The 12158-nt window shown below is 45.1% G+C and overlaps 1 protein-coding gene across 4 annotated transcripts in view; it reads right to left on the minus strand.

The window, feature by feature from the left end:
• The window catches only part of dpp6a (dipeptidyl-peptidase 6a), a 126483-nt gene that overhangs the window by 87395 nt on the left and 26930 nt on the right, over positions 1 to 12158 (minus strand). The gene's annotated exons all lie outside the window — the stretch shown is intronic.

Below are 12158 nucleotides of genomic sequence, written 5' to 3' on the forward strand. Positions count from 1 at the left end.
TACGTAGTATTTCCTGCAGCTTTAGAGCGCCTCGTTGTAACGTACGTGAGAAGGCGAAAGAGAACGGGGGTGGGAGGGTCCGACGTGAGAACCAACATGTGGACAGGGGATTCGGGTTGGTGTGGCCACTTTGGAGCACCTCGCTGTTGCAGCGACTTATGGGATATACCAGTCACAGATATATTGCACCAACTTTTCCAGTGCACTTTGACACTTTTCTAGTACAAGTGGTATTTGATTGACAGTTGACAGCTGGACAAATTCTCCAGTAGCAGGTCATTAAAACAACAACCAAAAATGGCTGACTTCCAGTTCGGGCCGTGTGAATTTATGTTGCGTTTAAAATAAAAAAAGTGCAGTTGTGCATTAAAGTCAACACTAAGCAGGCCTCATAAACATTTAAATATGTGGACATACGTATTGGGATTATACATTCAGAAAGTGACACTCGTGGTGTAGCATTTTGCCGCTAGAACATCTTCCACTCTTCTGGGAAGACTCTCTCCAAGATTTTGAAGTGGGGAATTAAGTTCTTCCGCGCCAAAGTCGTCCGCAAGCCTTTTACTGTCATTGTGCAATGAGAACAGAAAAGGCACTTGCTCCTCTCACAAAGTTAGAAGCATACTATCGTTCAAATTGGCCAAAGTAAATGAACAACCGGTAGACAATCGATTAATTCACTGACTAATGATGAGGTGTGTCCATATATGTACTTGAACATCACTGCAGCCACAATGTTGAATATCACCCACAGCAGTCCACCTTTCATTTCACTGAGTCTTCACTGCGGACGTGTCAGTGGCCCCGCAGGGTCACAATAGAAGATGGAGCGAGGAGGAGAGAAACCGGGGGGGTGGGGGGGGGGATTGTGGGGGGATCCCAGAGGTCCGAGGAGGCAATTCCAACATATTGTCCGGTTTGATGAGGCGCAGACGCTCAGGCTCATCAAGACTCTCGACGGCCGCAAAGGGAAAAACCGAGCGCGCCTTTGGACATGAGCTGTCGAACAATGCAGCTGTCATCCACTCAGCAATGTTGGCCAAATTGATGGCGCTTCACCTTTATCACAACAGTATTCCTAGAAAGGTTTAAATCCTCACCACTCATTTGAAATGAGGAAAATGATTATTGGCCGCCATGATCACACTCAACTTGATGAATCCAACTTACTGGATGTGGTTTTGCATTTGATGGCAATTGATCCAACAAAGTTGTTTCTGGCTGCATGAAAGTAAATTATACAAAATAAGGTCTGCAAATTGTCTTTTTTTTTAGTGGAACGATCAAAGCAGCACCTGAGCTTCTCACCGAACATTTTAATTGCCTTAATTCACCCCCCCAAAAACAGAAATTTGAGGACTAATTGGATCCATTTCCAGCCTGGCACACCTGACTCCAGATGAAGCAGCGTTAAGTGATGCCAATGGACAGGAAGCGTTCCCATCGCACTCACTGCGCCTGCATTACGTGCTGCACTTTAGACCCTTTAAACAGTCTCCCGTTTATTCCCCTAACATGCCGCAGTCAACGTCCGTGAATATTTGATGAGACGCCACCGGCAGCCTTCGTCGGGGATCAAAACGCACGGCCGCCAATGAGGAGTGACGGGCTGGCTACAAATCCATTTTAAACTCGCATGGCGCGCGTCGATTGGCAACAATTACGATCGGCTGAATCAGTTTGCCTTCAGAATTGGATTTGTATTATAGATGCGGTTAATAAGTCGACATGGAGCATTTGTGAGATGAACAAATATGGTTGCCTCCACGCCAAATAGACCCATTGCTCATCATAAAAGTCGCGCCGCTGTTCTATTTGACTGCAAGTGTTATTAATAGGAGCATATGAGTAAGACACTAGGCGGAAATATCACAAAATGAAAAGGAGACGACGATGATGAAAAAGTCTTTTGGGAGGGACTGCTAGAGACGAAGGACGGCATGTGAATAAAAGACGAAAGTTTGGGCTCAAACTTTCTTCTCAGGCGGCTCGTTTGCGACTCAATTTATACAGTAATAACTTTATTCGGCTGTTATTATTATGTAAGTATTTCATTTAGTTTTTGTTTTTTTTCGTTTTTCCATTTTGATTTTATCTCAAATTCAATCCGCCTAAAGTGCAGATCCGAAGAGTGGAACATATGGCCAAGAATATGTAAATAAAACACAATTTACGACGGGAATATTGAAAAATATATGTAAAACGGTGATGCATAAAACAATATAGTCCACCTTTTTTAGTCATTACCTATTGCGTCATATTCCTTTCATCGATAACCGAATGTAGGTAATAGTTGAAAAAAGGTCAGCGGATGTGTCCAAGGTCGGAGCGTCTCATCAGCCGGCCGGTTCATCTGTAACAAGTTCCAGGGGGCGGCAGTGAGTGGCGTGATTTTAATGATGCACAGGCGCAGTCGCGACATGACAGGCGGCGAAATCTAATTCCCCGCATCAGCATCAGACGCAACCTTGCTGGTGTGGTTCCGCCCATCTGCTCCTCTTCTTCTTCATCATCATCATCATCATCGTGGCATCGGCCTGACAGATAACTGGAGCTCATCCAACTTTCAAGTTGAAAGCAGCAGACGGGAGGAAACAAAAACGTCAAATGGAGTCTTTCTGGGCAAGTCTCGCCACTTGCTTGGCAGCCATCTCGGCAATCACGCCTCGGACTGTTTGTCACACCCTATAAATAAACGACTTCCCAGAAATTAAATTGCAATATAAGCTACAAATGACTAGGAGAAACAAGTGTTCACACAACCTACAATGGCAACTTGACTTTCAAGTCGGGCTGGGACTGTCGAAGGCTTTGTATAGCCTAACCAGTCACCATTTTATCTTTTTATATTTATTCCATACAAAACAGTGTGATTTTTCTTGCTCGTGTTCTATTCTATCTACAGTATTTTTTAAATAACCAATACATCTTGAAATTACGGCTGGCAGTCTGTCTCCCTTAAAAGCAATTTACCACACAGAGCATCTTCTCGACTGACATTCAAAGTACGGCAGTAGAGAAGAAGGCCCAATGATTGGATCAGACCGAAACACATATTTGGTGTATCACAAGAGCATGTTGGACCACTGCCGTAAAATCCTGCAACATCTCTGTCAGAGAACCAGCAACACAACATAGGCTATATTATTATATCACTGTATCCCATCTTTTACGATCTTTCAGCTTATCGTTTTGACATAACTATTCCCATAGCAGCAACAACAACAATAATTTTAACCAAGGGAGGCGAGGCGCCATTGCAAGATGCATTCCTATTGGTCGAGGTCAAGGTGCCTTGTCAGAGGGTTTTCGTATATCACACTACGTATCGCCCCCTGCCACCCCCCTGAAAAAAAACTATGCTAGGCTTTTCATTTTGGCATCGTCAGGCTTCTCCGACGCCAACTCGTTGATGTCACGCTAGAATCAGTTTTGTCGTTTACGACCATATACGTCATGCATGATCTATGTGTGACTTCATGCTGGAAATGTCTATAGACCGAATTTTTCCAGTGTTTGTCTTAAAACTAATAAAGAAAAAAAGGGACTGCCAGTCAAGCAGATCCTTGTTAGCACACATGGAGTGACTGATGTCCCCCACCTGTCCTCCACACCACTCCCCAGAGATTAGAAGCAGGAACGACGTGGTGGACAAAGCACTGCCACTACCCCTTTAGCTGCAACCTCCCCACCCTCACCAGTGTGGGATATGGAGGCAGACTCATCCCACAAGATGAAAAGGACCATTGGAGTCTCATGGGCCCTGAAGGTAAACGTGGTGTGCGTTCACAAGCAGCCCCTCACTCTGCTGACCAGCTATTTAAAGACACATGCTCAGTGTTTGTGAAGCCCGAACAAAGTGTGTCCCAGCGGAGGTTACTGCGGTTTCCCGCATCGTGGGCGGCGAGGATGCAAATGAAATGTTTGGCGGCGCCTGGCTCGCCTTATCGCTCTCTATTTGAGCAAACGATTATGCGTCAGATAAACTCGCGGAGGTTCAAATGTCTCCACGGCCTCGCAGGGGATTTGCATGGCGGCGCTCGCGTCTTCGATGTTTGCCGACGGCTAATACGACCCACGCCGCCATAAACAAGGCAAATATTGGACCAGAGGAGATCTAGTTGCTTCTATACATCTCATTGACACTAGACGCTCGCTCTCACCCGGGTGCTCGTGGCCATGTTTTCTCACAAATAAAAAGCAGGAATGAAAGCGAAGACTTTTGACATTCGCGGCGTCACCGTGCCAGTGTAACAAATATCAAACAAACAAGGCGGCCAGAACTTTGCCGGAGTGCAGACCTCCATGTCGCCATGTTCATTGGTATTTCTCTTTCGGGGACACAAATGCAAAATGTCAGTGAAGGCTAGTGTCTGGATGCTATTGTGTCTGGATTCCAGAAAGAGAAATCACAGGAATGTTGATGTGTTTCCCCAGAGAAAGTGAGCTAAACTTTTGCTTCACTGAAGGAAACAACTTCTCTGCCTTGTCAAGGCCTGGAATGGATATGAAAGACAATTCTGCATTCATGTTTTTGACAAAAAGTGGAGGACGATTAGCATTCTGCAGGCAAGTACTTCAAACAACAGATGTGGCGCTCCAGAGTAACAGCGCCCAATTAAAGGTGGGAGATTCATAACAAGGGGGAAACTCAGTCGAAAAAGTGTTCATTTACGCGCACAAAACCATCCCATTAGTGTCTCCCAAGAAAGAGCACATCTATTTTGCTGAAACTGACGTCGTTCTACTAACACTGTTTGGACACGCAACCAAAATTTTAAATTTGGATCATTTAGCGCCACAGATTTGTTTAATAGAAATAAGCAAGTAATGGGACCTCTTCTTTAAAGGACTCCTGGAAAAAGCCACAATGAGCCAAAATCAGTTGCTTCAAACCTTGAGGCTTTTTAGTGGGTCTACTCATGATAGACATAGTTCAACCAGTTTCGTGGGCTGAATTTTCAAATAATTACAGGGGCAAAGCCGAGCCACTTTTTTTAGACACATGCTCACAAACCAAACCAAGAAAACATGTCTACGAGCTTTTGTGAGTTTTTGAGTGTACAAAAAAAAACAAAAAAACATTATGTTAGCATCCCTTCAAAAGAGCACGTAAAACAGTATGCCTCCAACTTTTTAGGAACAGTTGGCCAACGTTCTGTTCCATTTCCAGAGTCGTGGTTTAAGATTCAAGAGTGAAGCTTTGATCAGCAGAACATTAGCTTTACATTATTCACCATCATTAGAGGGACATCATCATCATCATCATCTCGGCAAGCAATTTTGCTCTGGGACAACAGCAGCCCTGGAGTCCCTGCAGCGGAGCAATGAGCCGCAGCAAACCTGATTAGGGCTCGCCGTAATGGATGAATCCTCCTGGACGCACTTTGGAGATGAACAACTCGCTCCGGACATGGCGAGACAGGGGTGGGGAGTCATATTGAAAGTGAGTCATTTTACAGATGAAGAGAAAGATGATGATGGCCAGGTCTCAATGTTAATGAAACCATGTGATAGCATGTTTTCACTGGTCTAACCTTAACATTTTCTCCTGACCCCTAAACCTGATTTGGAACTCTTAATCCCAGCCAACAATCACTAACGCCACAACCCTAACCCTCACATTTTTCCTAACACTACCCTGACCCGTAAGACGAGCTCCACATCATGTTGATCAGCAGAGCTGGGCATCGCTTAACCATCACAAAGTTCCCGTCTGCATATTTAATTGACCCACATGATCCCAGTCCGTCCCTTGTCGGCGACAGCCAAACGGCGTCGAGAACTTCATGTACACGTCACATGTAGGTGTTGCACAAGCAGACACGCTGCCAAATAAAGAAAAAATATCAAAAACAACAGACACACACACATACACACACACAGTGTGGTGATCGGTGAAATCAAAACAATATGGAGCACGTCATTGCGTCTGTGGGACCGAAAGGGATACAGCACTGTTTTATTTTTAATTATAATCACTTTATTTGGCGGCGTGTCAGGAGTGGGGCACCTGCCTGCGACGTGGTACCGGTTAAATCCGCTTTCGACACTGTTTGGCTGACTGGGATCACATGGGCCAGCAGACGGGAACTTTGTGACGCTTAGGCGATGCCCAGCTCTGTTCAACAGTATATCAAATTAGAGCTCTAAAGATTCCATATATGGAGTACAGACATTTAGTCCCAACCTTAAATTGATCGTGACATCAAAACACTTCATGACTGATTTATACTAGACATTTTCCAACCCGGGCTCAGCAGATAGAAGGGAAATGAACTTTAAACCCAGCAAGGAGTATCTACTGTACGTCCAGCCGACAGTCAGGTTGGCCTGCCTGATGTTTGATTAAGAAGCAGGTTGACCTTTCAGAGATGTCGGCGGTGGTGGGTGTGAGTGGGGGGGAAAGGGTTTTGAGGAGGTGCACTGAGATGCACTCTCACCTGACAGCCTCCGACTTAAAGCCTCTCATTACGTCCAAATTCTATCAATCTGTGCAGCTTTTCTCGCCCGTTTGCCGCCGGGGAAAAAAATGGAAATGTCACGGGCGTGCGGATGAGAGGCGCACTTTTGAGGAAGATGTTGTGTCGGTGGGAAAGCATCAGGAAGGGTAAAAGGGGTGCAACGGCGGAAGGTTAACCGAGATGAAAGGAAGCGAGATGATGGCAGGATGCTTGCTCATGTCTGCGGAAAGCCATTACAAGCTGGGTGGCGGGCGGCCTCTCATCACATTCATTGTGAATTACAGCCTAAAGGTGAGAGAGCAGCACTAAAACATCCATCAGTCAATCACAAGCGGTTCAAAGTACTTCCAAAGCTTCTGGAATGAAGTCTGTGCACAGATCTTGTGCTCTCATTCAAAATTGCGAACCAGTCTGAGTAGGATGCCTACGTGGTTCGATGCTGGGTGACGAACTGCACTTAAACGCTCCACTGTTCTGGACCTACCTGCAGGTACGATTTAATACAAAAGACATTACTGGCCACTTCATTTGGTAGACAATCGAGATCCAATACAAGCACTGGATCAAAAATCTCAAGATATTCAAGCACTCATATGATTGGCAACGCCAGAGAGCTACTAATGTAAAGACTACTGCAAACGTTAACAACAGGAGTTTGACCCATGAACATTTCCAAGGACGTCCAAGACTATACCTTTTTGAGACCCTTTTAGTCTTTCTCTCTCTTTCGCAACCTGCTGATGGCACTCTGTGACACACCAAGTTCAGAGGCCACTTCAGGTTTGGAGCCATGACTACTGCAAACTTTAACAACGGGTTTGACCCATGAACATTTCCAAGGATGTCCAATACTATCCTTTTTTTTCTGTCTCAGTCACAACCTGCTGGTGGCACTCTGTGACACATCAACTTCAGTGGCCGCTTCTTGTTTGTAGCCTCGAAATGGCGAGGAACCTTTGATGACCTGTTCGGCGTCACCTTGGTCTAAGTCTGCCAAAATGTCAACAGGGGTACGAGAGTCAAGCCATGGCTCAATACACGTTTAGGAAACTGTTCTCAGTAGCAGAAGCAATTTCAGGTTCAATGTGGATTTTAAGTTTTTCAGGTTAACAATATTGCATATTGTTGCTTTAAAAACAAACCAAAGATGAAAGACAACAGATTTTGACTGAAGTACGAGCACAGCAAGCAGCATCATTGCTTGGGCACACTTCCATGATTGTTTGGATTTCTTGTCTTTGCCGCGGACAACTCGCAGTGCTACCTGCTAGCTTCATTTACAGATAAAGGAGCTCGCAAAATGCCAACCAAGGAGGTGCAGTCCTTGGCATCGACAGGGAAACAAAAATAAGTCTTCTCCTTGGTTGTGATGCACCAGCAGTATAAATAAGCCTCGCCGCCCCGCGCGCGAGCAGATTGGGCCGACGACGTAGCCAGCGAGCATCTGCCCGATCAGCGGGGATCGGCAAACGGGCCCAGGGAGGCTGCTGTCACGCATTAATTCGGCTTCACTGAGGCGCCAGCGTGACGTGGACACCAAAGTATGGCTCAACTCTACATCTACCAAGCGGTACAGTTTGAGATAGTAGGCGCGGTCCAAAGCAACCGGGGGTGGCAAAAATTAAGTAGAAGGGCAACTGTGTAAAAAAATAATAATAATAGAAGTACTGACAACTCATTTATTTAAAAGGAAAAAGGAAAATAAGCATGGACTGAAACACACTTAATTGCAAATTAATCTTGACTGTCAATTATACACAATAACTATTTTGACAACTGCGATTTACTTTCGTTTCTCGACATATATCACATGGGCCTTGGTGTACGGCTTCGTCCTTCCAACCTGGGACGGCGCATTGTCCCTGGATGCGTCAGCATCATGATTCATGACTCAAGGCTGCATGATCAGCTTTGAGGTGAACGCATGAACGTCCTCAGTAATTGGGACTGAATTCCTCTCAACTCCAACTGAATGTGCTGATCATGACGTTTAAGCTGCAGCATATCTTAAGCCTGTTGCTAAATAAGACAACCACTGCCCTGGACAAATCAAAGCAATACAGTTTAAACCTGTGCGGCTTTTGGTTGTGAAGCACGTTCGATTGATTTTTCTGGGCTCGTTCAAACAAGCCGCATCGCATCTTATCATAGTTTCATAAAAACACATCTGCACAGCGTAATTATGCAGAAAGGAAATGGCCACAAGGCCTTCATGAAGACCTCCAATTAATTCAAATGAATCTCTAACATCTATAAGATGACTAAAAATAGGTCAGCAACAGCGAGCGAGGACGTGCAATTGTTAATTCAGGCAGCGAGGAATGTCCTGTGAGCTAATATCCCTCAAGTGTTACGGGAACGCACAACAACGGCTCCAACAACAGGTGCTCGTTCATCTGGAGTCCAGCTCGCTTTAATGATCTCATTAGACTGCCACTACAAAGGGGATAGGGAGGGGTCTTAGTGGGTTGGGAGTGCTGGAGTGCTGGTGGTGTCCTCTCATGGAAGCGCCCAAACACAAGCCGCTTACGTGGAAGACGGACACGGCCGCACGAGAGAGAGAAAGAGAGAGAGGCTAATTGAATTCTCCGGCCCTGCTCCCCGGAGACCATGTGACAGAGCGCATTGTACGCCGCTAAACAATTCTACATGGCAGCTTCCCTGACTTCCTTGGCAAGGATACAGGCGCTGGCTACAAAGTAATAGACAAAGTGGTTTTGCAACATCAGGGCAAAAAAAAACATTTATTTCCCGTGTGTGTGGTTAAAAAAGTGCAACTTAAACAACCAACAAAGGCGCATTTTAAAATATCTTTCATCAAGTATCTCCATTGGCTACCATCCACCTCTTTCCACTATCTACCTTGCGACCAACTGAACATCTACCAATCGATCGACGACCTACTTAATAATAACTAATTATCTACCGAACAACAAACCCAATTACTGACCTACCAACCAACTTAACTACAGACTAACTTTATTTTTTACAATACTTACGCATCAACGGACAAAATGACCAATTGACTCACGTACCAACCATCAACTTATTCTAACTACCGAACAAACTTAACTACTGACCGACCCACCTAGTATACCTACAAACTGCCTTTTGAATTTTTTTTTACCTGACTGGTTGAGGGAATCTAACCCTGATTTTGGGCTCTCCACTACCGCGTGACATATGAGAGACGGCATGCTACAGACTTCTTCATGTGCCTGTGAAATGCACGGACACTGTGAGTGCCGTGAGTAAGAAGTGGTGAGAGGCGCATCATCAACAAGTGACAAAGGGGTAAAAAAAATAAATAAATATTTATTTATTTATTTATTTTATTTTTTTTTTTTTAAAGAGCATTAATGCACATCACGGCAGGCGAGAGGGAGGCGAGCCGCAATCACGCGCTGAAGGTGAGATCTAGCGCGGGCCGCTAAACCTGCCCGGAGTCATTTGTTTCATTTAAACAACACGGCAGCCCGTCCAACAAGCCACTGCCCTTAATAGGAATTTATTAGCTGTAGATTGGAAAAGCAGTTGTCGCCTCCTTCCTATTCTTTGCATCTTTGGTCAAGGTGAGAAAGTCACACACAATGACGGGTTCAGATACAGGATTGTTCATGAGAGAAAAGATCCACAAAATATATTCAATAAATGAATGTATATTGAAGGGAGATTAATAAGTGCGAATTACCAACTACATTTACAATGTTATAAATGGAAGACTTGTTCTATCTTCAAGTAAGGCTGTGGCTTTGACTTGCGTAGCTACATACCGACAGTATCTACCTACTGACCAACGACTTTACCACTAGATACCAACCAATCAACTTACCTAATGACCAACCTACCTACAATGCCTCCCTACCGGCCTAATACCTAGTGCCATCTTCTGAGTACACTTATATGACAGTAAAGAATGTATTCTATTATTTCTGATGGGAAAATGGAAAGTTGACCATGATGGATCATGTTCACTTCTGCAATGTCGAATCCCACGAGACAAATTTGTCCAAGGAACCGACGATCAATACATCACCAATGGTTTAGACGGCAGCACTTATTCTGCACTCATCTGAGTCTTATCTAATCAGGAGACATGATCTGATCCTGCTGTTTAGAGTCATTGCATCCACCCCAACTCAGACATAAAGAACCGGACCGCCCACTCTCTGGCCCAGTACAGCATTCACCCCCCAAAGGATAGCATCTTTTCTGTCATTACCTCAGCGGGCTTCTCGATTCCAGACCCCGGCACAACACCTTCGGGGTGTTTTCTGCTCTCGTTTTCAAGTCGTCGCAAACACAACCCCCGACGGACGCCAAAGCACGTGGTCTGCAGGCCGCAACGGCCGCTGTGCGCATCCCTCCCAGTTATTGGTCGTAGACTTCCTGCCGAGGAACAACACTTTATCTCTGTCCACTCACACGCAGGGGCGCTCACCGGCTGTAATAAATCCGTCAAGATCCAAAAGGATTGCCGGGGCGCGCTATATCGCCTGGCAGCGTCGTCGCCTGCCAAATCTCCGGAGGTCACATCCTTCACAGCCGACGGCGGCGCTGAATCCAGAAAGAGTCAGCTGACGGAACGCATCAATAACACGTAACGACAACACCGCGTAAGACGCAAAAAGCCGGACCGGCAGCGTGCCTCCAGGCCGCACCGATGACATCATCGAGGACCAACACATGTCAGGAGTGCATTTCGAAATTGAAACTATTACTGGGCCCGGCGGTATGGGGAGGACAGGTGCATTAGCCCGCAAGGCTAAATGCTTCTCAGCTTTGTTTAATATTCCTCTGAGGCAAATTATTCCCGCAAATGAGCATCATTACATGAAAGTCACATTTGCGTCATCTTTGGACACAGCAAAGAGTGAAACCTCGCAAGATGCCCATTCATTATTGCTGATTTGATGTGATGGCTTTTATGAGGTTTTACAGGCTAGAGGCTGAATTTAGAGTTGCGCATCTTCAGCGTAGTACAAACGTTGTGCTGCAACATGCCGGGAAGCACTGGAAGAGATGCGGTGTAATTAAAAGCAAGAAGAAGCGGCAGAGAAAAGCCCCAACTATTGTAAGCATTTGTCTTCACTTTTAAAGATGATATTCACTTGACCGATTCGGTTTTCGTGGCAAAATAATATTTGTTTACCTTGATGAGGGTTTCTAATGTTACAAAAAAATGGCCATCGAGTAGTTAGTTCTGCTCATAGTCCATTTGATGCACAAACAACACTGGGCCAATATGGGACTCGAGTAATAAAATTATGCTTCTTAAACTCAGGCGTACATCAAATTAAAAAATGCCCCCTATTTAGCCATCCTTACGTTTTTTCCATTTGATTCTTTCATTTAAAAGAGTCCTATAAAGTTTTGCATGTCATTTTCACGCTCCCAATATGATGAAGCATCTACTCTATTTACTGGGGGCGGGGAGGTTGGGGGGGTAGGATATATCACTCATTGACATTGTAAAATGAGTTCCATCAGTCATACTGTATATGCACCACAAGCATGAGGGAATTCTCTCTGGAAAATAAGTCAAAGAGGAACTAATTGATGCACGGACTTTGCTGTTGCCCGGGGAACCGCACTCATTTCCCTTCATCACTCCCGTCTGCACCTGTTGCATAATTAAGATTAAATTGCTTCATGTTGGACTTCCACAATACTCTCCGTTCTTGGTGTTTCACC

This window comes from Filicampus tigris, chromosome 21 (genome assembly GCF_054856515.1).
Source record: "Filicampus tigris isolate MCC_2025a chromosome 21, RoL_Ftig_1.0, whole genome shotgun sequence".
NCBI lineage: Eukaryota > Metazoa > Chordata > Actinopteri > Syngnathiformes > Syngnathidae > Filicampus > Filicampus tigris.